The 27,961-nt window shown below is 35.9% G+C and overlaps 2 long non-coding RNA genes across 7 annotated transcripts in view; one reads left to right on the top strand and one right to left on the bottom strand.

The window, feature by feature from the left end:
* Positions 1 to 27,961, bottom strand: part of LOC112981744 (uncharacterized) — a 148,718-nt gene that overhangs the window by 31,834 nt on the left and 88,923 nt on the right. For 3 of the 6 annotated variants that reach the window (XR_010391058.1, XR_010391060.1, XR_010391059.1), the window contains 2 exons: positions 18,087 to 18,282; positions 11,361 to 15,025 (listed from right to left, as the gene is read on the bottom strand). The exons of 1 other annotated variant lie outside the window; for it this stretch is intronic. This is a non-coding gene — a long non-coding RNA (uncharacterized LOC112981744). Of the gene's footprint in view, positions 1 to 11,360; positions 15,026 to 18,086; positions 18,283 to 27,961 lie in introns of those variants that run through there. 2 more of the 6 variants (XR_010391061.1, XR_010391063.1) reach the window with 1 other exon arrangement.
* LOC135329558 (uncharacterized) overlaps positions 1 to 27,961 on the top strand; it is a 146,413-nt gene that overhangs the window by 50,503 nt on the left and 67,949 nt on the right. The gene's annotated exons all lie outside the window — the stretch shown is intronic.

Below are 27,961 nucleotides of genomic sequence, written 5' to 3'. Positions count from 1 at the left end.
AGGTTGAAAGCTTGTCTGTGTAAATAATACAACTTACATAGAGTACTATGAATAAAATATTTGTCAAACTTTAAGCAGCTATCAAATGTTGCTCTGAATGCTCTAAACAGAATCTTTGGGATGGTGAATGGTCTCATGCTGAAATGGGGAATATCCATTTGAGCCATAGCATCCTATAGTCTTAAGTCAGATACAGAATACTTTAGATCAAATATCAAGCATTGATACTTCCTGAGGACACTATAGCTACAACTCCAAAAAGAAAGTCAACTAGGCAAGGATCCATTTTAAACTGGTGAGAATTGTAGCTTATTGCTCAATTGCGTCTGGAAGAAACATTCATTGGAAAATCCCTACTTCACTTTTAAACAACTTTGTTATATGTTTTGGGAAATGTCTCACTGCAAAAGGAAGATAATTTTCAATTCTTAGACAATAGTAAAATGTTGCCTTTTAGTCTAACTTATTTTGAGTTTTTTTTCTTTCTGTTTGGTAGTTCATTACGAATTTCCCCTCCACCTGCTCTTCTGTCTTTTGGCAGTGTGTGCATGTGGAGGATGAGGAGTCCTGTTTGGCACTTTTTGTGGGATTTTTATTTATTTAGGCAAGGTTTTTGTGGGCAATTTGTTTTTGTTTTTGCACAGATCTCAAAAAAAAAAAAAAAGGGGGGGGGGAGGGAATTACAACACACTAAGTTTATTGCTTAAAAGACAATACTGCTTTAGCTTTTGGATATCAGGAGTAGTCTGATTTCTAGTTTCACTGTCAGTTTACAGATTTCATTTTGTTTACTTTACCTTCTTCCTGCCTAAGTTTTGCTATTGGAGAAACACTTTATACTATGCAACAAGTTAGCAGCTAATTTTTTTAATTGTGCTGGAAATTTCCATGAAGTTTAGTACTTCTTTCATAAGAGTGCTGGTTTAATGCCTCCTATTTCATGTTCATTCAATTCACAGTAATAACTGTTATATTTTGTCACAGTTTCTGGGAATTTAAATAGGAAATTTTAAGAGTACACTGGGGACCAAAGGCCAATTTTATTATGCCAGACAAGATTTTCATCTTTTTTTAAAGAGCATCTCACTTCAATTATTTTTTAGTTTCATGAGAGTCTCCTATTCAAGTTAAACTAAGCATATTGTGTTGCAATGCAATGCTGTATTTTCTGTTTATCAGGAAGAAATTTTAAAATTAAATTCCTATTACCAGCACATACAAATCTTTTCTCTGGTTTATTAAACTTTTGTCAGCTCTCTTTTATATCAAACACTGATAATGTAGGTAGAGCTTTCATTTTAAATGAGTGCTGATGTAATTTGCTAACAATATATGTGATATCAGTCATTCCAGAGTCTTAATCTACCTCCATGGGTATAATAGTAATAAGAATACAGTAATTGTACAGTGAAAGTGAAGTGTTACTGATAATCAGTTCAAGTCTATAAAATGCTAAATAATGCCTTGCTTGAGCATGACTGGACATATGACAGGAACTTAAGTGGAAATACATAGTTATTATGCAATTCTGTAGGCAGCATGGAGGGCAGAGGAAAAGAGGGAGGTCCTGTTGCTAAAGAAAAAGAAATATTGTTTGTATATGGTATGATAGAGTTTAGACACCCTATATGACTATGCTTAGTTGAAATTATTTTGCAAAGTTGTTATAGTTGACCTTTTTAATGACTTACTGATAAATATGCAGCTGCTTTTCTTATGTGGGGAAAGGGATTATTGTATGAATATATTGAGTTAGTTCTTCAGATTTCTGTCTGGAGTACAAGCAGGAAAATTCAAGATTGTTGATGATTCCCAAGGAACGAGGAGTTCCTGTGGAGTAAATGCTAAAACTGTTTAATTTATTTTTTTTTCTTCCTTATTTACTGACCAATTTGTGGAACTGAAGTGACCATTCACACTCATGGCCTACCAAACACAGAGCTTAGAATTCAATGTTTTAGAAGGCGGTGTCAGACAGCAGTAGTTCAGTCAGACACACATACAGAAGTTTAAGAGAAATGCAGTAAAATTAACACTTACTATCAAATAATATTCAAGTTAGATACCCTATGTATGTATATGTTTCAAAAATCTTTTTTCTATGAAAAAAATATAACAAGCTTAATTTTACACACACACACACACACACACACACACACACACACACACACACACACACACTTTTTTAACTATGTCATTAAAAATTGGGAATTAATTAGAAAAAAAAGTTACCACCTGCCATTGGTAATGCAGGGAATAGGAATGGAAGCACAAAAGGCCACTGAAGCCAGCTCTGTGCATGCTGATGTACTGAATATAGCATTCCACCCTTGCTATATTTAAGAGTAGATTGTGAAATTTCATCCTTCAGTGGGAAATGGCCACAAGAGTAAGCCTCTGATGATGTGCACCAGTATACCAAAAAGAGAATAGAGAGGCATTTGCTTCCAAAAATAGCCTCTCAGGTTATTTGAATGTATTGACAGTAAGCATAGTGCCTTTAGGCAGACTGACCAGCTTAACATTTGCTGTTAGGCACTTGTTTAACACAATATTATCTTAACCACTTTAGCTGATTTTTTTTGAAGCTTTCTCTGACTTGAACTCCATTGACTGACTTGAGCTACATTGGTGGAGAGTGATGGGGTTTTTTGCTGTTTTTTCCAATGTCTGCTCTCTTGAAGCTTGGGATTACTGTATGGTGTGTGTTCCTGTAGGATGAAGGTTTATTGTTACTGGTTTGTTCAGATTAGGAAAAGTGTTCAGCAGGTTTGAAGATAAGGCCTGTGAATTTTCTGTTTACAGAGAGAAACATCATCTCTGCTTTTCACATGTCTTTAACAGTGAGTGACATACTTTGGCTAGTGCTAGAAAACACAACAGAAATCTTTCTTAGCTGAATGTCAAGATTAAGCATCTATCAGAAAAGAAGACTATTAAAAATCTGTAATTTTGCTACTCTTCCTCCAGGTAAATTAGCTGCCAGGTTTGCAATTCATATGGAAGCCTTTACTATTCTTAAAGATCATTATTAGGTGGTTGCACAACAGCAGAAAAAGCCCAATTCTTTCCTACCCTTGAGTGATGTCATCAGCTGATGTGTTTTATGGCTTGAGTCTTAAATAACTCGTTGCTATTTGGGAACTTCTTTGGGCAACATCAAACAATGCAGTAACAGTAAAACAAGCGTAGGGTTGTTGAATGAAGAACACTTTCACATTTCGATAGATGAGATATTCAAAGATCTATCTTGCTAAAGCTATCTTTAATTTACAGAGGTAATACTTCCAGATCCTGTGTCTCTAGTGTAGCTTTAAGTAAAAAAGAAATGAAATGAAAATGACGTATGAACAGAAGAACACACACAACAGGCAGAGGGATGGACAGACGCGCGCGCGCACACACAGACATGGACGTACGCACGCATATATACATACACACACACTTTCTTGCCCTTTAGGAAAAGTGCATGAAGAGTAATGTTTGTCACCCTAGTCAATTGTCTCTTGCATTTCATATTTTTCAGAGGTTAAAAATCCAAAGCTCCTATCTTTTCAGGCTTTTTGTTTGTTTTTAAATTTGTGAAATTGTGTTTTCACTATTGAATTTAATAGTATCAAATGATATTTCCTTGCCTCTAGATTGAAGGACCATAACTCAGTAACAGCTCATAATAGAACCGTATGGTTCCCGAACCATAGCCTGGAATGTTAAATTTCTGCGACTTCTATTTGAAAATTACTGGAATACTTTACAATACAACATATTTTGAAGGAACCTGGTTACATTCTGCCCTCATCCCCCCAAAATTTCCTTGCTAGCTCCTCTGAAGTTATCATCATGAGAGTATTGTGCTTAACTTTCATATCTTCATGCAATGCAGTAATGGAATTAAAAAATAGAAGCCAGCAAAATTATCTTAAAAAAGATTTTTCACACCTGAAATGCAGACAAGGGTACTACATACCACCTTCCATCACTTTCTCCCACTTGCTTTTTGAAATTGAAGACAGCTTCCTCCCCCACCCTGAACAGAAAGCTGCAAAACATTGTCTTAGCGATGTAGAATTTATCAGAAATTATAGAAATGGACAGGTCAAGTGGATTCATTTCAAGGACTTACATCTATGTATCCTCTGTATATCTTCTGCCATTATTTTAAAATAAAGAATTGGAGAATAGTTTCCTCCGTGATGTGTCTTTCAGATGGGCAAATGCTGAATTAACAAATCTATTGGGTTCTTCTTACCTAATATGATAATAGATAACCTGAAATGCTTTTTTCTCCTATCGCACTTCTGAAAAGATAACTCTTCTCCTCAGAAAAGGGGGGGGGGGGGGGGAGCAGAAGTGACAATACTATTTCACCCTGCCTTGTCAGTAATTATAAATTAAATTAAAAAATATATATATTGTCAAGCTCTTTAGTGGTGGATTTCAGACACAGTAAGTGCAGATCTTAAGCAAAAAGAGAATGAAAGAATTGTACATGCAGTGGGGAATGGTTAGGTACTGTCTCATTCAAGAATTCTGTGTTAGGAAAAGGAAGCAAAAGCATCCCCAGTGCCGTTCTTTCTTAACAGTAACAGTCACTGACTGAATTCTTCAGCATCCTTGCTGATTTCGACCTTTGGGAAATATTTCCTTTTTTGGAATGGGTGTAGTGACTGCAAAGTAATGATGTTACCTTGTCTCAGACTGGCTGAAAATCAAAATCTCTTTAAAAAAAAAAAAAAAAAAAAAATCTACACCTAAAGTATTGTGATTAATCTCAAGCCTTTTTTAAAGCTTGGTTTTGCACTAACTTATGAGCTAGCATACTGAGTTTAATAAGACTCCATGGTGCTCCATTCTTCAGAGAAAAATGGCATGTTACAACTTACCAAATGATTTTACCATGCCTGCACATCTGACACAGAAATAATGTTTCTTTTCCTACTTCAAAACATAGCATTAAAAGTAGAATTATCTTTAATTTATGTAATGAAAAAAGCTTTTGGATGTTAGACAAGGTTAAATATAGATCTATCTAAATATAGAGCTATCCAAACTGTTAGTTTTTCAGGCATGTAGATATCATTTATGAACGTAAATGCTTTTTTCAACATCTTAATATATCATTTCTCTGTGTGTATATATTTTACTATGCTTATCTTCAAAATATGTCTTACGATACTGAATATGCTAAAGTACAGAGCGTGCACAATTCCTTGTTCTGTCTTCTTGATCTAAGTGATTCCATTTGGAAGTGAAGAGAGATTTGTGTGAAGTGCTCTATACTCAGCTGCCCAGTGTCCCCTTTCTACCCATGACCTCACGCTGATTAATAGCCATGCTGTTTCTTGTCAGCTGTCTGAATCTTACTGGCTTTGTGAAAGTGAAAGCATAAATAAAATAACACAAGAGTTTTTACCAGTGCTACACAGATAGTCTATACATGCCTTTATTTCTGGGCAGTAACTACAAAGTTACGCTAATTTGTAAACCCCAAAATCTAGTGAATGGAGATGGGTTGGAAGACCTAAACTGCTAAGTGGAATTATTTACCAGGTTTAGACTTTTGCATGCATTTTTTGGACTCTTTCCCTTGTCAATGTACTTATTTTAGTATGTTTAAATCTGTTGATGCAGTAGTCTTCTCTGCAACATGCTGGGCTCTGTGAAAAGAGCTGGACATGGCCTTAAGACTAATCCTCAATTTTTAAAGTGGTTCTCTTGTAGTAATCTCTGAATTTAAAAACACCACAATCCTTCCTGTAAACAGACTCTCCATGCCTAAGAAGGGTGCAGTAGAAATATTTGGAAGTGGTCAGTAGTCTTAAAATGAGAGGATATCACTGTCATAGAACGTATTATGTTCTAAGCATATGTTCAGGCATTCATCTTTTTCAGAGTAAATAGTGTAGGAATGACTACTGTAAAGAATGTTAGCAAATACTTTCCTGCTTGAGAACAAGCTGGTTTCATAGTCTACTTGCATATGTACAGTAGAAACACCTGACCAAAAGATGGTTGCACAGTATCATTTTATTATACCTTCCACCCCCTGGTTGTGCAGAAGTACAGGGTACCAGAGCTTAGTACTTTTGGAATTTTGTACAAGAGGCTTGTTAGTTGTGCCAAAAGTGAAGTATTTTCCAAGCAGCTCTAGGAAGATATTCCGATTATTGACACAGGAATTTTCTGTGTTGCAGAAATGTTGAGCCTGTATTTCATTAGCTCTTGGGTTAGAGGAAGGAACCTTCCAAAGCTTGTACTTTGATCCTATGAGTAAATTCAGAGAGGTGAGTAACATAATATTCAGGTTTTATCTTAACTATTGTTTAACTTAACTGTTGTCATCTTTGGACTTTTGCATAAGCCCGTGCTTGAACCTAATGGCACAAAAGTTAAACTACAGATGACACTAACAAGTTGTGAAGAGAGTAAGCCAGACACAAAGGTGGAATCAAGTCAGCCACTCCCTTGGAACGATACTGCAGAGATAATGAAAGGCTCTATACCTGTAAAGCTCGATTTTATTTAGAATATCAAAATATAAAATAGGGCAAAGTTACTCTGAAATACCTACTTATCCAGCAGAGCGGAGTTAAAATAAAAAGTTGGAAAAATAGGTCTACTTATTCCCATTCTTCTCTTGCAGCATGGTTTTTTCCTCCAGCTCTTACTTTCTGATCCAGCAACCTGTAGTTCTGCCTGGGGGGAAAAACGGCACAAAACTTCAAGTTACTAGGAAAAGGCCGATGTTTTTTCTTATCACTTCTACAGCTTGGTTTTTGGTCTCTTCCTGCAGTAAGCAAGTCCCTTGCTCCTCTGAGGAGTCTCCTATTCTTTCTTCCCTGACACCAGCTAGTATATTGAGCTAAGAGAAGCTGCTGGAATGCAGAGCAGGAAGGAGGAACAAGAGCAATCAGGAAGCCTGCAGCATATGAGCAATCTCCTCCTTCAGCAATGTTCTCCCTGAGCCTTAAGATAGTAAGCAGTGGGGGCTACAGCAATGGGCAGCTGTCATTTTTACTGTCTAGCCACAATCATTTTAACAGAAGACAGTAAACAGTACATCAGGAAAAAACTGAAAACAAATAGTTATGCCATCTGTTATGGTGGGAGTAGCCATATGGAATAAAGTTCAAAGGATGCTCTGTTATGGTTGTTAGCTCTTTGAGTACATCCATATTGTAGTCAAAGAAGTAACTGAAATGAGATAGATACTGATTATGAATAACTGTCTAGTTGGACAGTTAGGATGGAGCTCATTCTCCCCTTTTGTCAATAGCCTCAGAAAAATTTTACACAGCACAAATTATAGCCAGTGGTCTAACTTTGCTCAGAACGATGGTAATCAGCAGTGGTAAAAGGAAAAAAATGTGTATTTTAAGGACAGCTGGTATGTGTTGCAGCTGTGCTTCTCCATTTCACCACCAGCTCTGGCTTCAGAATACTGTATATACATGAATCTAAGCTAGGTAGAAAGGAAGTGGGTAAAGAAGTGACTCTCTAAACCAGTAGCCTCAATGTGTTGCAGTTTAGAAAAGGCAAGATGATAAAAAAGAGGGAATTTGAAAAAAGATTAATTCCATGCTTTTTCATTCCTTCTTAGGCTGTGTGTTCTTCTATGCTAAACTTCTATGCTTTGCTCACTTACCCAAGGCAGCTGCATTCTCTCTAACTGAAGAAAACATACTCTGATCTTACGATAGCTTGCTGAAGTTGGCTGTTACTACACAAAGGTTTCTAGAACTGTAAGAGTTCCTTTCAATAGCGATTAGAGCATGCTATGAAGGACGTATATGCTCTATAGTGCTGCAGTCTTCTACTGGTGTGCAGTTGTTGCAAAGCAACTTCGGGGGTTGTGAAAGGGTAAAAATAGAGTCTCACACTTAATAACACTTCATTAAAGGATCTTGTGCTTCTTCATCTATTCAAAAATGTGAATAGCAAAATGATTTGTTACTCAAAAGTTAAATATTTGAATTGGTAATAAATAGGAAAATTTGTCTCATTGCATGTTGAAAGTCTTTGAAATGAAAACAGTGGTATCTCAGTATTTCATGTGGTGCCAGGCCTGCTACAAATGCAACATTCTTTCAGTAAGAAAATGCGGTTTTGTTACATGGGAGCAATATTCCAGGTCAGATTTCTGACGTCTCAATGCTGTGGAAAATGACCTTGTTACAAATACACTGCTTACTGTTAATCTGGAAATACCGAGATCAGGATCTAAAGCATAGTCATATGGATTTCTAGCTCAGGTTTTAATCATATTACTGGCTAACTGTTGTAATTATATTCATCCAACGATTCCAAGGCACTCAGGCAATTTATATATAATTGGATACTTTGGTCACTATTGTTCAGTGGCACCATTCAATGCCATTTTCTGCCAGATGGCAACTCAAACACTTCTGTACTAATGAAAATGGGTTACTTTTAATATCAAAATAAGAAGAATATCACTGATTGTAGAAAAACTAAAATGAGTACCCAGTGTGTCCTACAAATTCTGGGTGATGAGATTGATCAGGTTTCACGAATATTAAGGCTGATCTTTTTGTATAATAATAGTGGATATGGAATCCTGGGCCAGTGGGAGTGTGCATGCATGTTTTTGTAGCATCAGAAATAATTCCATGTACTTAATGTAGTGTAGCCAGAAAAACTTTCATTGAAATGAAGAGCTAAAAATAATCAAAAACACAAGATGTAGAAACCATGGAAAAGTACAGGTATGAAGTGTATAGACTGAAAACTATATTTGAGTATATTAATACAGATCTTTTGATATATTGCTTCAGATGAAGCCGAGTGTAGGAAGCATCCTGCAGTTGAAAATGTTACATGTCTGCTATTGAGGCTTATATATATGTCTTCATGTCTGCTATTGAGGCTTTAGCCTAGGGAAAAATGGTGCCTGTAAAATTCATGACTCACTTTGTTAAATATATCTATCTCTAACCTTTTCTATTAGAAGAGCCTAAAAGAGAAATTCTAAGGAATTAAATCCTTTTGTGTGTTGGGGTTTTGTTTACTTTCTTAAACCAGAAAGGGCTTGGCTCTGAACCAGAGGGTGCATTCCGAAATTAGGATAACTTCTCATGAAACTTATCTTCAAGCTCAAGCTGTATGAATTTAGGCCGTAAGTTTTGCTGTTAGATATCTTTGGTTTGTTTGGGCCGAGCTAGTGTAGACAAATTGTGTACATAAAGAGTTTTGAGGAAGTAGCAAATCCAGTAAGTGACATCATGAGCCTGCCAACATTTGGGTCTGGTCTCTAATGAACAGTAAGTATGTCCTTATGGTCATTGAACTCTTTTTTTAAATTTTTTCCAGGGTTGTTTGTTATTAGATATAAATTTAAAATATTCAAGTTTGGATATCAGAACAATGCACCTAATTGCAGAATATGGTCTACTTAACTCACTTTCAGCATCCAAGTTGTTGTCATGATAGCATTTTGTATACATAGGAGTTAAACAAATACTACCAAATGCCTATTTTTGAGTATGTGAATGGAGTTTCTTTCAACCGAAAAGGTGATTTTTTCCAGCTGTAAATAACGCGGTGTCAAAGATACTTCTTGGGCTGTGGGAAACTCTGGTTTAAGTCACTGAATGCTTTAAGCACTGGCCTTTATTAGATGAGTTAGAACCTTAGGATTTCTATGGGATTTACTTTTATTAAAAGAAAACAAAACAAAACAAAAAACTTCTATTCAGTACAGAACAACTAATCTGTTGAAATCTGTTCTGTTTCACGATTACAGTTTTCCTGGCAGCTGTAGCCGGACCGGTTTATTATGAAATACAAACTTCTTAACTTAGCTTTTTATTATGAAAATGTCAGTTTTCTGCATCTAATGGTTATAGAACAGATGCCTGCCTCTCTCTCTGTCTTTCTTTCATATACGTGGAAAAAACAGCAAAAATAATTTTATAGACTTGTAGTCTAGTGGCATTTTGAAATAGCTAACTCACTCGGGATTTATAATACCAATACTCAGAACAGTTTCAATACAAATATGTTTGTTTTGTTATAATGAATCTGAAATATCAGGGGAATGTTACACAAAAGGTAATCAAATTGCGCATCAAGACTGCTTTTCAAAATGATTAAATTTTCTAACCAATGAGAAATAAAACTGTCCCCTTTGCCTGCTTCCCCATGTTCAAAACATGAATTATTGTATCAAAGTTTCTCTGAACTAAATACTTCAACCCTGGGGTTAACCATATTTCTTGATATCTAATTTTATGCAAAGCAATGAGAAAATCAAAACAAGATAGAAGTGCAAATCACTCTATGAAATGGAAAATAGTAGTGTCCTGGACCCATTAATTTTCCATCTAGGGATGCTGCCAAAATGATCAGTTAAAGACTGTGCTGATGAACTGACCAAAGACATTTTATATAGTGAATAAAATGTTCTCCATGTACAAAACTAATTTAGCTTTTTCAAACTCAAACAAGTTTATTTCTCAACTTTTCACAGGCTAATACAGAGTAAATGCTATTATCTCTACTATTAGAACAAGTAGTTGTATAATGGAGCTTCTAAGCTGGAGCAAGCAAAAAAGCTGTTGATTTAAAACTGTTAAGAGCACAGAATGACTGTATTTCTTTGTGATGGTGAAAGAAGTTCTGCAGTAATGAGAACAGATAGAGTTTTGAATGTATTTTGTTTTTCCTTAAAATCCTTCTTTCCCTGTCTTTGGTGAATAAGGTTGGCTCATTTAACATACAAAACATTTATTGTTTCTAAACCCAATGTTATAATTTAGTAATCCATTCCCCGTACTCATATGACCATGTGGCTGGTTTGTTTTGATATTTATCATCCCTGATTGTATTTTAATTCCATAGTTCTAGCTAACACTTCCGGACATCAGTTCATACACTTCCAGTAAATTTCTTGAATTGTTGGTCTTCCTTTCTTTGTAAAACTCAGAAATTTTCAAAATTACAGTGATAAGTTATGTAACAACGGTTCACATTGTATCAGTGGTTGTAATATATATCCTCCTATGTTATCCCTTGGCTCAGAACAGTTCTCTGTTGGTAATTGTGTTTTGTAAGCTTTTGTTTGTTCACTGAATATATGTGATGGGTTAGGCAGCCTGTTGTTTTTCTGTACATAGTGAGAATGCCCAACAATAAAGTACTTTTCTTAGGGTTACAAGAGCATCGTGCAAACTGGCTGCAAAAAATACCAATAATTAAATCTTTGCATGTATGTTTTAGTATAATGATCTTTTAGGGCTAGAAACGGTAACAGCTGAACTATCCTGTGAAATAAATTTGCTGTTGGGTTTCTAATAGAAATCAAGAGCTATCACATAAATAAATTCTTCAGTAGACCTTAATATAATGGCACATCTCATTCTTAATTTATTCTTTTTGTTTACAGCCTCTTACTCTTCTAATGTAAGAACGTATTCTGAACATCATTAACACATACTGTTGTCAAACATGAGTTGAGTTTCAACACTACTGGACATTTAAATTCACATATGTAAAATCAGAGACACAGATTCAGCTTCCAGTCTTGTTACTTCCTAGTCATAAAAAATGTGACTCAGATCAGTAAAAGGTTTTTATAATGCACTTTTACAGTTACTCCAGGTATAGATCTATTCAGATATATCACTTTTTGTAAAAGGTTATAATAATATAACCTCTGTGATATTTGACTTCCTGAGAACATCAGAAGACAGACATCAGACAAGGAAGAGTTTAAATCTAAATATGAAGTAAGGCTGCGCTTTCCAATTACTGAACAAGAGACAGCTGTGAAATTCTTCTTATTCCTTACGATTCTGTGTTTATCTACTGATGCATTTTTTGAAGTTACTTAATGGCATTGGTGCCCCTGTTTTGTACAGGGTGGAGCATGTTTTAGAAAGTAGTGGAATGACACACAAATTAGAAGGGAAAGAAAAATGCCATTTCAGGATGAGTACTGTGTTGAATTTCCTATTATCTAGTAATTATTCTGACAACTAATACCATGTATGCTAGGGGCTGGGCAGTAGCTAAAATTTTTCCTTATCTGCTACACTTTGTGACTATAAGTGGAAACAACAAATGTTAATTCATCAGCAGTAATAACTTACTGGAATTTAGATAGCTGATGTTACAAGTCCCATAATTCAAAGCGTGATGACTCATTTTGTTAACCCATCACTCTGTGACAAATACTCTGGAATTATTTTCTTGTTAAACAGTGCAAGGAGCAACTTTTCTAAATGTTCTCTTGAGCAGTGAAAGCATGGACAATGGGCACAAATTGCATCAAGTTCCAATGGGATGTTAGAAAAAGAAATTTCACAATGAGCGTCATCAAATGTTGGAACAGGTGCCCAGTGAGAATATGAAATCTCCATCCTTGGGAACAGTCAAAACTTGGCTGACAGTGTCCTGAGGAACTTGCTGCAATACTGAAGTTAGTCAAGTTTGGAGCCACGGAAGAGAGAGGGCTGGAAATTGGCCAAGTGACCTTCTGAGCTCCCTTCCATCCAAATCTATTCCGTGATTTTTGTAGGGAGGTGCGGGAAATGCATTTATGGTGCCTGCATGACCTTTCTTTGAGTGAGTTGCTGCCTTTTCTTCCTTAGAAGCGTAAGTCAGCTTATATCCTTAAAAAGCTAGCTTAGTTTTTAAAGACAGCTTCCAATTATATAGAATGGTAGCTAACTTTTTAATATAGATCTGCTAAATTCATTATTTGAATCAGCTATGATAAGAACTGGAGTTGACTGGGGATTTACTTTCATCTCTTAAGCAACTTTTGATTCATATTTAATGTTGGACTTCCCCCCAATGGTTACTTACTTGATACAACTCTCATCTTTTTTTCATTACTCAAATAACGTATTTAAATAAAGGATTGATTTCCTTCTCTTAAGAAATAACTTTGAAAGTGGCAGAAGCATCTGATTTAGTGTGGTCATACCTCTAACTTTGATTCACATGCAGTATTAGATATAATATTATCTTATTTAAGATTTGCTTCAATTGTGCTGTAAGCCTGAAGACAAGTGCACAAGCAAAACACAAATTCTTCCTCCCTTCCCCTCCTCCCAAAATGAAATTATTGAGCTAGAACAGAAGACAGAATTACTGAATGTTTATAAATGAAGTGAGTCATCTGTTCTTTGAAGCTATGGACAAGTGATAAAGCTAGCAAACCATCTCTAATTATTTTCTAATTCTCCTAATACTTAATGTGCTTTTTGCAGGAAGTATTCTGACCTGGAATTAAAAAGAAAATGCTGAGGCAATTTTATCATGGTAGGCGGGGTTTGGGTGCATTGTGTAGGGTTTTGGTTTGTGGTGGCGGGGGGGAGGGGATTTGGGTTTTGTTTTCTTTTTATAGAAATGTTTTTCCAGGGGTAACACCAAATTAATACTTGCATGCAATTTGGAATGACTTTTCATAGATTTCTTTGTACTCAAAATCTTGAAGAGCAGCAAATGATGAAGGGTTACTCAAACAAGAGACTAAAGAGGAGAAAAGAGGGAGAATTCCTGCAACAAGATGAACAGTACATGGGGTAAAACTCTCACACTGACTTGACAAGAATGAAACAAGATTACACAGTCTTTTTTACAGATTGCAAAATTGGTCCTTGGTGCTTGCATCTTGTGACTGTTTCAGTCTAAACTGGATAAAATATTTTAATTCTTCTTCTTTGGGTCCCATCTGGGAGCAAGTAGGGTATTTATTCAAGATGGAATAAAAATGAAATGGGATCGAGAACTTGTCCTTCTTTTACTTTCAGCCTGACGGGATGTTTTTAGTAACTTGGTTATACAGCTGTCTTTTAGTCAGTCAAAATGTGGGACTGAACTTTGAAAGTTTAAGCTTGAACTGAGCTGCCCATCCAAAACACTTATTTGTGACTACAGTCAGTATAGTGGCTGCTGATAGTAATTTTGCTGTGTAGCAAAACTGAAAGCTTTAGTGGCATTTTTAATAATTGAGACAGCAACCAAAGTAGCAATGCTGGGATGAATGAAGAGCCTTTTAGAAAGTGACAAACTTGGTAAGATAATTAGGCAATTTCAGATTATACAGACACAAACTATAGTAATTCTAATGTTAAAATAACATATATATAAGGAAGTCTTTTGTGTTTCAGTCCACTCATGCAAGAAAAATTCTTCTAAGGTGTTATTTTACAAAATGACATTGTTATTCCAACTTTTAAAGAGCTGCAAGCAATATAAAGGAATTTCATAGCTCTCGGGCTGCAGGTCATTTAGGGAAAATTACAGAATGGCAGGAGGAAATTACAGAATGGAACAGAAAGAAATGTCAGTTGCCAAGAACTTATGAAGTAGAACAAGAAGAGTTTTATCCATGCAGTTACTGATGGAATTTTCACATATACTGTTGAAAAACAACAAAGCAAAAAAGATGTTATGTTATTTTGAAATCCCTGGTATGCGTCTTCATTTTGAATACTCTCCATTTCAGAAGCAATATAGAAGAACAAGGAAGGGTTCCAAGAAGATCAATAAGGATCGTAAGATACAAAATGCATAACAGGAACATGTAGATAGTCTAACATTGTCCACTTGGACAAGACCAAACTAATGATATAATATAGAGTCTGTAAATCAAGAATGGCAGAGAAGAGTTTTTCACTGCCTCTTGCTGTAAAAGAATTATGGGATTATCCAAAGGAGAGTCTAGGTGAAGGGCATAAAACAAACAGAAGACTGTTCTTGATGTGGTGTGCTGTGAAGCTGTGCATTTTCTTGCTGCAAGGGGTTATGGGTGCTAAAAGTTCACATCAATTCAAAAACAGCATGTAAAATTACTGGGAGGAAAAAATACCCTAAGAACTGTTAAATAGAAATCATAATAATGAATACAAGCATATCTGGCTGGGGAAGGTTCAAATAGCTGGAGACGGAGATTATTCTGATGAAGCATCACTTCATGTTTGCTCTCAATTTGTTAGTTTCTCTTGGGTTTAGCTTGGTATCCACTGCTGGCTGCTTCTGGAGACAGGAGACTTCCCTAGAAAAAAACATGTTTTGATCTGACCGAGTACAGTCTATTTTATGATAGTGAATAACAGTCCCTCTTAATTACAGTCTTTTCTCTTTCAGACTAATTTTAGGAGTGAGTCACTTACTAAAATCAACTAACCAATGCATTCATTTCAGGTAACTATGATATCTCAATAGAAATGCTTCCCCACCTGCAGTCATCCTCCCAAACCTCAGGCAGCTTCTTGGCCCCTTTGTTCTTTAGCAACTTTCCCTGTTTCTGTAGAGTACTGAAAAAACTGTCAGTGGTTCCTACTTTATTCCCTCTGGTCTTGATTTCCTAACGTGTGGTTAGTTTTCTCCATTCTGATAAATTTAATTCACAAAAGAGCCACTAATTCTAGAAGTCATAGGTCCCTTGAAGGATTTCCATTTGGTAATTGTTTTAAACAGTTGCTCTTTGATTGGGTTTAAAATACCTTAATATATCTTTTGTGTTGTTCCTTTGTTGTTCACTGTAATGCTAACCAAGCCATTATAATAACTGGAGAACAATAACAAATGCTGTGCCCCCGTGTCCTGGTGTTTTTCCAAATTTTACCTTGAGTTTGCATCACTACTTAGTCATTTGTTGTTCTTGGAGATACATTGGCTGTACATTAATTATGTATTATTTTGGAAGCCCTTTATGGCCATAATCATCTGTAATATTCTGTGAAGTCCTCCACAGAGTGTTAGATCAGGACTAAAATTATTTTTCTGGAAGTCCAGAAATCTAGTAGAAGAAAATGGAGGCAAATGGTCTTTTTTGGCTTAGGAAAAATCTGTTGGTCAGTAATGCAGAGATGTATAATTAGTACAGCTGATCAGAATATAAGACTTAAGAATTCATATGCAAAATGGAAACAGAAGCTAAAGTTTTAGTTTTGTTTAAAATAAGAGCACATGCAAGTTAAAATTAAATTATGAAGTAAAAACAACATTTTACTTTTCCTAGATACTAAACTACTGGCACTTTTCTCTCTTTTTTTAAATCATCAAATTTAAATGGCATGCCTGTATTTTAAAGTAACTGTCAGAAAATTTTTAACTGCTTGCTTTAATCGGGTGGTGATCTGTATTTTATAAGACAATATTGTATTCCCATCTGATGTGTAACTAATTCAGCTTGTTTATTTGAAATAAATATAGGCTCCAAAGAAAAAATCTACAAGTGTAATGATCTGTGCTGTCAGGCAGTTCAAAGCTAGAAAGTAGGAAAATTATGACTGTTTACCGAGCTATATTTCTGTCCCTTCATAAAGGTGCGTGGGGGTAGTCATTAATCAAGCAGAAAGATATTTTGTCAACTAGACTCGTGCCTCACTTAATGCAGAGAAAGCATTAGACATAATCTGTGAATAAGAATTGACAAGAATAGTTGCTTTTCCAAATCCTTTCCTCAGCAGCCTTCTGCAGACACCTTATTTTTCATCAAACTGTTTGAGAAACAGCAATATACTTTATCAAAGTAGCCAGCACAATGATCATTAAAAATGGACTCTTCCAAAGATGCAGCATTAAGCAACCTCGACTATGTTCTTCAGTCATTTGTGCCTGCAAACACACTTGCCTGCATCTACACAAAGAGACGCCCCCACACAGACAGACTCTTCCACCCTCTTGTAGGTATGTGAAGGCCTCAGTAAACATAAAGAAAAACTTTCCCATAGCCGGTAAATGGTGGTGTTCTTAACACTTTCTCCTTCGCAGCGTTTGGATTATCTACCTTTGTTTTAGTTGTAGTCCAGAATAAACTATGCCAATAGCCAGTTGGCCCGAAAAGCAAAGGAGCTTTTTTATTCTTTCAGATGACCGAACATGTTATTCCCTAATTTTATTGTGCTCTGGCATGGTTTAAGTTTACAAGTTTGTTGACTCTCTTCCTATTTAGAATTACAAAAGCAAAGAGGGATTTTATCTGCATCTTCAGCTTAACTATTTAGCAGTGAAATTGTAAATAAGCTGAGAGTACTTATTAACAAAGGGTAGGATGTTTATTGTTTGTACGAGTTAACCCATGCTGCTTTACTCACTTGCCAGAAGGATCATCCTGTTCAGACCTTAAGGAGAGAATTCTGTATCTGATTGTAAGGCATGCGATTGAGTCTGAAGTAGACTAAAATGTGCAGGGGTAGAAAGAGGGGAAAAAAGATGTATTTCTTAACCCAAAGGAAAATGATCTTTGGGTGATGTACATTCAGCATGAGTTTCATTGCTGATGGGGAAAGGGGAAGTAACTGGTCCATTTTAGTCCATGTATTATTCTAAATGTACTTGCTCTTTACATTTATTTTGAGATCACTTAAGAGGTTTGAGATAGTTTGGGCAGGCTGAATTTAAAATAAGAGCAGCTGGATTTGTTACGGTTTTTTTTTACGATAAAAAAATTTGGTTGCCGTTTGCAGGTGGCCTTCTCTTTTGACTTAAAACATGTTTCTTGCTGAAGTGGTTTCTCTATGAAGAGCTCAGTAGTTATTGCATTGCAGAATGCACACACAGCAGAAAAGTTGTGCTAGAAATTGTACTAGGAACAAGATGATGCCCTGCTCAGAGCATGAGAAGGGGAGTTTGTGGTATAGCACAGGATGCCATTATGGTGGTACTTTAGGAGCAGATTTTGCGAAGGAAAATGCTTTCCTAGTTGGATAAACAAGTGAAATTTTGCTCTGTTGTGCTGATTTCTCCAAATTGATTTGAAAGGTTGAAGTAGTTTTTGTTATGGGCTTGTTGCTTTTCTAGCCAGAGTTGGGAGCTGGAATTCCCTATACTGAAAGCCCTGGCCCTGGCTCAGTGAGAAGCTGTTATTTTATACTAGTATTGATAGAAATGCAGCACATTATATCTGCCACTCTAAGACCAGGTTTAAAGCTGTTTGTATCTATAGCCAAAGAAATACAGGTAAGAAAGAAACAAATTGAGAATTTAAGTTGTTGCTATTATTGTAAAGGTGGTGATTGATACTACTGAGTTGTGACATTGATAAGAATTCAGTGTTTAGCTTTTTACAGACGACAATACTGTTTTGTTCCATCAAAAACTCAACGTACCTTATTTTAGGATTATTCTTCCAGAAGACTTGTGAAAGAAATAGTGCTTTAAATAAATCAAAATGAAATTTTGCAGTGTTGCATCTTTTGCTATTCCACTAGCTATTGCTAGTGGAGCTGAAGCCTTCAATTTCAAAAGGGCTTTGATGAAAAGCATCTCCTCAGTCATGTGATTCAGGTACAGTAAAAATCACTGCTATATGAAGAAGAGAAATAAGTTAGGAATTCTGTAGCTTCTGTGGTATTACAGAAGTAGTTGGGTAAAAAGTATCTGACAGCTTACCTGTTTCGTCCTATGCTTTTTTCAGTTTTTGAGGTTTTTACATTCAAAAAAGGAATATTGGCAAGTACGCTTTCCTACACAAAGAAGCCTGGGAAGATTTGTACTCAGTTTCTTTTTTCCTGTTTTTTTTCTCTCATTCATGTTCTGCAGAGTTTCTTTAATTCTTTAATTTCTTTAATTCTTATATTAAGTGCCTTGCTGAAAAGGTGGTCTGGCAGAGCTTCGTTGCAAAATGCCAAGTAGAGAGCTTCAAAGGTGAAGCACTTCTAAACTACTTAACTGTTGCTATTGTAGTATTATAATTAAATAGAACTACTTGTAAATTAGGAAGAAAATATATTTTAAGTGTAGTTAACGTATTAATGCTCTGAACTCAGGATATATCAATATTTTCGAGTTCACATTTAGTTAAGCTGAGGATACTCAGACTCTCACTCTGAGAATGAGAACAATATTTTAAATGATTTGTGTGACTTTCAACCTTTATAAAGCACAAAATAATGTGGAAGTGAAGGCTTTGGCTTGCAAAGAGTTCCTCACATATTTAAGGTTTTTCTTCAAATAAGCTAAGAGGTGTTATTTCATCTCCTCTAGAGAGAAGCATCTGAATATGATGCTATTAGGCATGACTTTAATGTAAAAAGATAAAGTTACTCCTGTGGGATAGGTCACAAACTACCTTGCTTCTTTACAGTAAGTAGGTGCACAGCATGGTCCATTAAAATTGCATGTTCTTAAAAATTCCTTCTCTTTCATTTTAAAATGTCAGTGGGTGTTACAGAGAGAAGGCGGGAGCTGCTATTCTGTGCAGTATGAACCTCTTGAAAATGCAGACAAAGTGCAACAATTTAGAGTTGGCAGGGTTTGCTGCAAACCCCTGTGTAGGTGTTAACGTAATCTTGCTTCTTATACCTCCTGCCATTTTTTTTTAACTTTTCCCCTCTGCCTCTAATGTAGCTTTACTTGCAGTAGCGTTTTCAGAAGAGTTCATGCTAATATACTGTCTGGGGTGAAACGAGTATCGCCTCACATCTGAATTGAATGGAGGGTCATACCATTTTGGGGGGTTCAGTTTCTGCGTATATATTCCCTTAAATGATAAAGGCTCTCTAATGCTGTCACAGATGATGTTCTGTAACTTACTGGCAAGGTATATTTGTGGGGGGGTAAATTAAGGGAGAATGGGACTCATTCTGTTAAATTTCTAACTGTTTAATCAGTGAAAAAATCATTTTGAAGGGATCAGTCAAGCAAAAGTCAAAGAAAGTGTGCAGAGAATGAGGTGAATGCTTTGTGGGGTGATGCAGAACATGATCAGTTCTTTCAAAAACTTCAAGTGAAACTGTTCAGTCAAAGTTATGCTCAGTGGGATGTGGGGTTAACAAACGTCAGTCACTGATACAGTGCTGTTATTTTATATATATATTTTAAATGTGTGTTAAATTGATCGTGATAGAATTTATTGTTGTAGTAGTAAGTTGCATACCTTTATAAATTAAGGAAGTTCTAGTGGTACTTATTCTATTCGAGTGTTTGCATTGAAGCTTGTACAGTGCTTAAACTATGTATTAGATGCATTGTAATGGAGGGTTTCTGTATTTCTTTCCAGCTTTTTAGTTGAATGAATCTGGCCAAATATTTAGTCTTTATTTGATGTTTTTGGTAGGACGTGGGGGAGGGTGAAAACTGGAATTTTATCATAAGGAAAACTTCCAGTGTTCACATATGGCAAAAGAGCAAGAAGACAACTTAAACTTTTCCTGTTTGCGTCAGTTGTTAGAATGTGACATCTTAAATTTGTCAGCTTAGAAATACTGTAAATCTTCCTACAGATGCATCCTCATGCACATTCTAATGATCCAAAGGTACTTTATTGTGTTTCTCTCCTGAAATGACATTGCAAAGAGCTGCCAGCAAGTGCGTTATTTCATTTCGTTTTCTATTACATTTGCTTTCAAAGATACAATCTTACAATATTTTTATGGTTTTGATTCTGTTACTTATGGAAGAAGTGAAGTTCTTTGAAGCTGATGGTTTTGCAACAACTAAATTAAAAGCAAGTCTGGATTTTCTTTTTTATATATTTTTACATCAGTACCTATTTTAGGTTATTCTCCCTGCCAAAGTTCTCCTCCTACAGCTGATGAAGTTAAAGCTAACATATAGATGAAGTTAAAGCTAACATATATTACTCAGATTGTCTAGCACAGCATCTTGCAAAGCTTTTGCAATAGCTTGATCCTAAACTTCAGGTAAAGCTGCTCTAACTTGCATTGTTTATGAAACATAAACAATAGTTATGAACACTTGTGACATAATTATGAAACAAAAGAGAAAAAGAAGTAAAAAGACATGACCTCACACTGTAGGAGTTGGTCATTTGTTCTTTATCTTACATGCAGTATGCAGAAAAAGCCTTACTTTTCTGAGTGGGTATGCATCTAGAGTGGCTTGCACTGAATTGACACCTTCCTCCCCTCGCCCCTTCTTTTTCTTTCCACCTCAGGGCACAGAGGTAAGTCTCATTTTTGGACTACTGTGAATGTCCTCTCCTTTTCTGGCAAAATACTAGGAAATACTGCAATATCTTTTCTCTATGTGTAAACATGTCTCTTCTCTTGCAGCTCTTGTAGTACCCACCTCTATCCTTGCTCTGCAGAGATGAAGATAATCTGATATATTCCAACCAGTTTTCCAAATAATTCCTCTGAATTAAAAAAAAGTACAAAATCTTTTCTGTATGATTATCAAAAAAAGTCTGAATAACCATTTAGACAAAAGGTAATAGGAACTTGTATGATTTGTCAGCTCTAGATTTTTCAGTTTTGTTCCTTAAATGAGAGACTGTAAAAGTTTTCAGGGCTGGCTATAAAGGCTTAAATGCTCTACCTGCAAAATAAATGACATTCAACTCAGTCTCCATATTCACTATTTCATTCATTCAAATCTCCCAACACAGAAGCGAATCACTGTTACAAATAATGCAGGCAACTAGACTGAGACCACCAATGCATTCCATGTAGGTCAATGAAATATCCTTACTTCATCATGACCCCCTGTCACTTCTAGTGATGGTCTGACTTTGCAACTAGTTTTTTGGAAATGAGATGCTCTCTGACCTTTTTTTTTTTTTTTAATACTGAAATTTCCAGCTTTTAGGTCCCTTGGAGTTAATAGATTCATAAGGATGTCTAGAAAAGGCAAAGTTTCAGAAAGTTTGCAGATGGCTATTTTGGGATACGTCGTTATAATAACATCTCACCATATGACTAGAAGACAGTCTTCTGCTCTCTTCAGACCAATAATAATTAAACTCTGTGAAGTAATTTACTACTAAGTAACTTACAACTATGTACAACTCTCTAATTTTCCATTTAATTTTGCAATGAAGTCTTCAAATGGTTAGATATTTTTCCTCAACCTTTGCTGCAAAGATTTAAGAAACTGTTTTTTTCCCCCTACTGAATAAATACCATTCTTAGGTTTTCCTCCCATTTAATAATTTTAAGGAAAGACCATACCTGATAGCTGTCATTGTCTCATATCTCAGTTTGGATGGACAACTAGGCTACCTTTCCAGAATTTTTAACTTAGTAAGAAGTAATTTTTCACTTAAATGGTTTAAGATCACTCTCAGCCTTCATAACTGAGAATGACATTATCATTATATTCTTCCCTTCTGGTTGTATTGTGATGTTGGCATGGTCATAGCTTTCCCTTCGTCATGTAGAAGCAGCACAATTTTGTGTTTTGTGAATGAGCAACTGCGCAAAATCTTGTCTGAGACCAGTCTTTTATCATCTCTTGCAAGGTACCTCACATTTTGCTAATGCACACAAGACAAGTTAGATGGAGCTGTAATTTCAGTATTTTTTCTGAGGAGTTTCATGGTATCATGTGGAAAGCCTCCACAGTCACCCAGGACACCTAGGCTCAGGGTTACCTTTTGGTATCCCTGAGGCACATACAATGGTATATTAAAATAAAATAGAGGAGGTTATTTTGTTGTTAAGGTGGAGTGATTTCCTTCTGCTGTTCCCTACTGTTTAATTATCACTGTTCTGTTTGGTGTAAGCTCTGAAGTGGATTTGTTTCAGTGATAGAATGAGGCCAGCAGAGGAATACTGCACAGGTTTTTTTTTTTTTCCCTATGGACTTAAAATATACAGCTGTATACTTGATACGAAAGCTGGTTCTGACTAGAATTTAAAAACATATGACAAGAACTTGTAGAGCTTAATTTTCTTTAAACTCCTAAATGAAAAACATGGACTATGTGTGGAGGGGACATTATACGAAGCACTTAGCAGCAGTCCACCTACGGTTTAAGCACCTAATAGATTATCTGCCAGAATTTAAAATCAGAGCCCAAATAAAATTCTAAATATGAATTCTTATTCCTGTGTGCTGCTTGAGCAGCTACACGTAATTTAATGTTCATCCATTTACCTTTATGAAGGCATATTTCCAAAGAATTACTCTTGCAGTTAAAAAAAAAAAAAAAAATCAATCAGTGAGTGTAGTCCATAAATAAGCTACACAATCTTTATTTCCCCTTCAAGTTTTTTAGCAAATGAAAAAGGCTACACTCTTCAAAAATGCGTTTACCAAAATGAACACTTTCAAATCATTTTCTAGTAGAAACTGCTATGGCTTTTAATGACTGTTGCAGTAAGCCTGGTAAATAGCTGCTGCTCTGTTCTAAGCATATGTATATGTGAAGTGTTCTCAGTGCAGATTCCATTGGTGCCCAAGGTTCTGGTCCTTGATACGGCTTAGCAGTTTCTGTGGAAACAATGCATCAAAGCCAGAAAGCAAGTTCAGCAAAGTGAGAACCATCACCAGTTGTATTTGTTATAATTAATGTGATTCGAGAGAATGTGAGACAAGCAAGATATCATAATTAGACTATTCCTTGCAAATAGCTGAAGAAGGTGTTCACTGCAGGATACAGTGCTTTTCTTTTCCTAATAATGAAGGATCCATCAATGGACTGCCATTTATGCTTGGACTGACAGTTAATTGATGGTATTGTGCTCATTGCCATATTCAGACAAGGTATTCAGATCATTATAAGTTCCTTTTGTTGCATCTTATGTTTCTAGCTATTCCTCTGAAAAGAAACTTCAGTTACTGATTATATATTTGTGATTAAACTTTAAGCAGATATTTCTAGAACCATGCAACACACAGCTGAAAGTGAATTTCAAGTAAACAACATTGTCTGCTTTTTCTTACAGATGTCTTAGGGAGTTAGGCAGATATCTATTAAAAGCTATAGTCCTCCTAGGCAACCTACAAGTGCTGTATTATCTTTAGCATTAGAAGGTCTTTCCTAATGCCTAACCTGAAAATCTCTTGCTGCAGTTTAACCCATTATTATCCATAGTGCACAGAGCATAGTGCATTTAGACTTATCATATACTTCCTCTTAATGACTTCTCTTTCTTGGAAAACAATCCCAGTTACTTCAGTCTTTTTGCTGGGTCACATGTCCCAGATCTTGGATAGTTCTTGTTGCTGTACTCTGAACTCTTCCCAGTTAGACTTATTCTTCAAGAAAGGAAAACTATAAGCCATAGAGAAGGCATACCACTATAGCATGGGCTTTACGAGTGCTAAGTAGATTGGAAAGATTACCTCATGTGTCTTGCAGGTAATGATCCTGTCGCTGTTGTTCATTTGCACTTCCTTTTTAGCAAGTGTGACACTAACTTTCCTTAAAAACTTACGTATACTTGTACAGTTATTTATTATCTATATGGAATATTTTGCTTTGGAGAAGACAATTTAAATTGTGAGCAGCTCTCCAGTAGCAACACTGCATATCTGATGGGCACATTCCTTGTTCTGTCATCCAGTGCAGGACAGACTCTTACAGAGCTCCACTGATTGCCCTTGTTCGTTTGATAGTGACAGTCGCTACCGATAACTGCATTCCAGGTGCAGACATCCAATCAGTTGTATTTCAACACTCATCTCAACTGCTTTTCCTTAGCTTGGTAATGTAAAAGAAAGCCAGAAATCTCAATTAAGTCCCCTATATTTAATAGCTTTTAAAGATGTTAGAGGGGGAAATTAGACTGATTTGATGTGACTTTTTGGCAATAAATTTGTTAGCTCTTAGCTGATACAATGTTGTTAACTCATTTTTAATTGATGTTGGAGAAAATGATGACTCCGTTACTGCCAACAGTGAAATACAGAAATGCTGTGGATATTCTTCTCTTCAGACCTGCAGGTACACGATTCTCTGTTTAAAGAGAGCTTGACTGTCCAAGTTGCATCAATCTTCAGTGCAGAAGTTGCAAATTCAGACTCTTGCCTTCCCCTTCCTTGATAGGTGTCCATATTCAAAAAATGACAGTTTCTTAGGTTAGCATAAAATCTATGATCTCATGGCGAGTGACAAGGTTGTGGACCATGCAATTTGGACACACAATTTTGGCACTGAAAAGCATGGAGAATTGCTAAAGAATGGAAAACAGCAGTTGTATAGTTTAAATAAAGTAGGAAGGAAAGCAATTGCAAATCATTTAAGAAGTTACAGCTTGCTGTTGATGTAAAGGGCCTTTCAGCTGTCTAACCTCTCACATGGAAGATGCCTCTACTTGGCAGAGGGTATAGTGATTTGAGTGCTTGTGTTAAGAGAGTTCTAGCTGGAGCCATATCACATGACATTTGTGGGTATCACGATGGGCAAAATATCAAGCTCCTGAATCTTCTTAGAAGCTCTGCACTATATATTTCTCTATTAGTAAGGCATTATGGCAGAAATGGTGCTGGGAAATCATGTGTTATTGGGGAGTTTCCCAGTCACTGACCCATGAAAACGGTATGAATTGTAATGCTTTCCTGCCTTTCCATATAGGCTGATGGAAGTGGACAGGCAACAAGACCTACATGTGTCTTCTCAGCATGTTTGTAGGAGGATTGCTCTGAAGCTGTTCACTGTGTTTCCATGTTGTTTCCAACTGTCTTTGGGCTTGTCTGGCTGCAGTAGTCATCAGCTGGGACTTGAGATTGGTTCTACTATGTACCAAGAGACTAAATACATTTCATGTCCTTACAAACTTTTGAGGTACCTCTTGTGCGATTATGAAAGTAGGGTAAGGACCATTCCAATAGTTACTTGCATAAGACTTGTCTTGAACGTCAGTAGGAAAAACGATAGGAAATATGTGGGATGTTTTAGGTTATGGAAATGGCCCCTTCAGGTTGAAGGGTAATTGAGAATGTTGAAAAGGGAGAAAAATGGAAAAAAATAGGTAAATATGTTCGGGTAGGTTTAATTAAAGGTTTTATGCATTATGTGTATGAGAGTGAATTACCAAGTTCTGTACTCTTTGTGTTTGTTTGCATGTAATTTTTTTGGGGTGCAAAACAAAGCATAAGTGGAAAGAGGGAAAACATACTTGGAACCAGTTCAATATCTCAATAAACTTGACTAGCATAGATCAGAAGATAAGTGATGCTACAAATCTTATGAATAATTTAATAGAACTAATGTGCAATTATTAAGTACTGCTGGCTTCACTGAGTTTAATTTATGTATAGGTGAAACTTGTAACACATTAATAGAAATACATATTTTAGGAGAGAAAAGTAGCAAAAAAAGAAGTATTATTTCTTCTTTAAGTACATTGAAAGATTTCAGTGTTTCAAATAATTTTGAAACGTTCAGTAACATAGAGGAAAAACATGCTTTAATGGAAGTACTTCTCACCTCTCTTGGGAAACATGTTTAAGAAAAGATTAGTGTAAAAAGAATCTCATTCAGAAAGACAAAAGCTTAAAAAATTGCTAAAGCCTATGCATTTCTTGGCTTTTGTTGTAATTCTTTCAAAATCACAAAACAAAACTGGGCAGAGGCAAGATAATAAATCACCTTGAAAAATACTAAGCAGTGTTGCATAAAGAAGATGAAATAAAAATGCAATACAAAAATTCCATGTTGCCTGAGATGAGATGTTGCTTTCAAAAGCTGCATAAAACTGAAGCCATTTGGCTTATATTTATATTTAAGCAGTGGACCTGTAATGCTAGACAGTTTCAGAATTGTAAGTTTACAGGAAGATGGCTCAGTTTGAACACAATATTTAAGGAATCCTTCAGAAAAAAATTAAGAGCTTAAGTAATAAAGCATTGGGCTGTTCAGATATGTAGGCATTTGATTCAGTCCACAAGAACTATGCTTGCAACTGAGAGGCAGCCTCTTTTTCCAGAAGAAACTTCCCATCAGGAGCTCTAAAACTTGTTTGTTCTTTCTTGTCCTTAGTAAACCTATATTCCTACTTCTTCCCTCTCCACAGAAACCGATAGAGTTTCTATCACTTGTTTTTAGGTTTTTCTTGGTGCTTGTCATTGTTTACTGAGAAATCAAGATGAATCATGTACATAAATAATACAGAAGAGAAGTCTCTCTCTTACCCCCCGCCCCTTTGTAGAATTTTTCTTCTGAGAAGATGGGATAAATGAGCACTTTGAGCATTTGCCTCTTCTGACATAATGGGACTTTTAAATTATCATGTAAATGACTTGAACTGCTAGAGAACTGCTGACCTGCTCTATCACCTCTCAGGGAATACAAAACAGTGTCACTTCCAGTGGCAACAGTGCTGCCAGTATTAGCAGACCTTTTGATAAGTCATTCTGAAATAGCTAAGAGAAATAGGCGTCAGCTGTGGCATGAAAGATTTTTGAAATGAGGCATGTGCCTTCTGTGTAATAGTGCCCAGTGTGCAGTTGGGAAGGGGGATAATTGGTTTTTGATTAGCGAACTACTTCTAAGGATCCCACAGGTGTAGACCTTTGAGTAAATTAAAAATATGATTGTATGCACAGTATTTTAAATTTGTCTAGATAATATTGTTCATCTCTAGACATGAAAATATAGTGATATTTAGAAATTGTCTTTCTTTTCCTATAAGCAGGTCAGCAAAGGTAGGAGGTTGAGAGGACAGGATCCAACTACAAGGAGAGAGGAAATCAATTTATCAGGTAGGACTAGTAGGGAATCAGGGATGCAAGAGTTTGAGCTGTGCATGGAATTGAATGGTAATTGTGTTTATGGTTTATGCACAATACCCATTACAGTCTAGTTCCCGACTTAGTTCTGATGCCAATAAAAATTGATGCAATTGTTCTGTAAAACCGTCTTCTTCACAATTAACAATGAAATGCTCATGTATGACTAGACTCAACTGAAGCATCTTTTTGCTAATGATTAGAATATTATCACCCAAGATAACTAATGATCTCAGAGTAAAACGAACCTAAAGAGGTATCCTAATTCTACTGAAAAGTCAGTATTATAGTCTATTTTTTGACTTTTCTAAGTGCATGCTGAATACACCATGCATGATTCAACTACTACACTTGTTTTCAAGCTGTAAAAAAACCACCACAAAGTCAGTAAGTAGAAAAATTAATCTTAAAATTATGTAGTGATATAGTATAGTATATGTATAGTTATGTCTTACAAGCTTTAGGACTTACAGACCTGTTAAACTGATGTATCAGCCGTTCAACAAGAAACACTAGATATAAGCTAAACTAGTTCAGTAACAGTAAACATACTAAAAAGCCTTAT

The sequence above is a fragment of the Dromaius novaehollandiae genome, chromosome 11 (assembly GCF_036370855.1).
Source record: "Dromaius novaehollandiae isolate bDroNov1 chromosome 11, bDroNov1.hap1, whole genome shotgun sequence".
Classification (NCBI taxonomy): domain Eukaryota; kingdom Metazoa; phylum Chordata; class Aves; order Casuariiformes; family Dromaiidae; genus Dromaius; species Dromaius novaehollandiae.
Note: the sequence above shows the minus strand (reverse complement) of the source record. Positions and strands in the feature narration are given on the sequence as shown.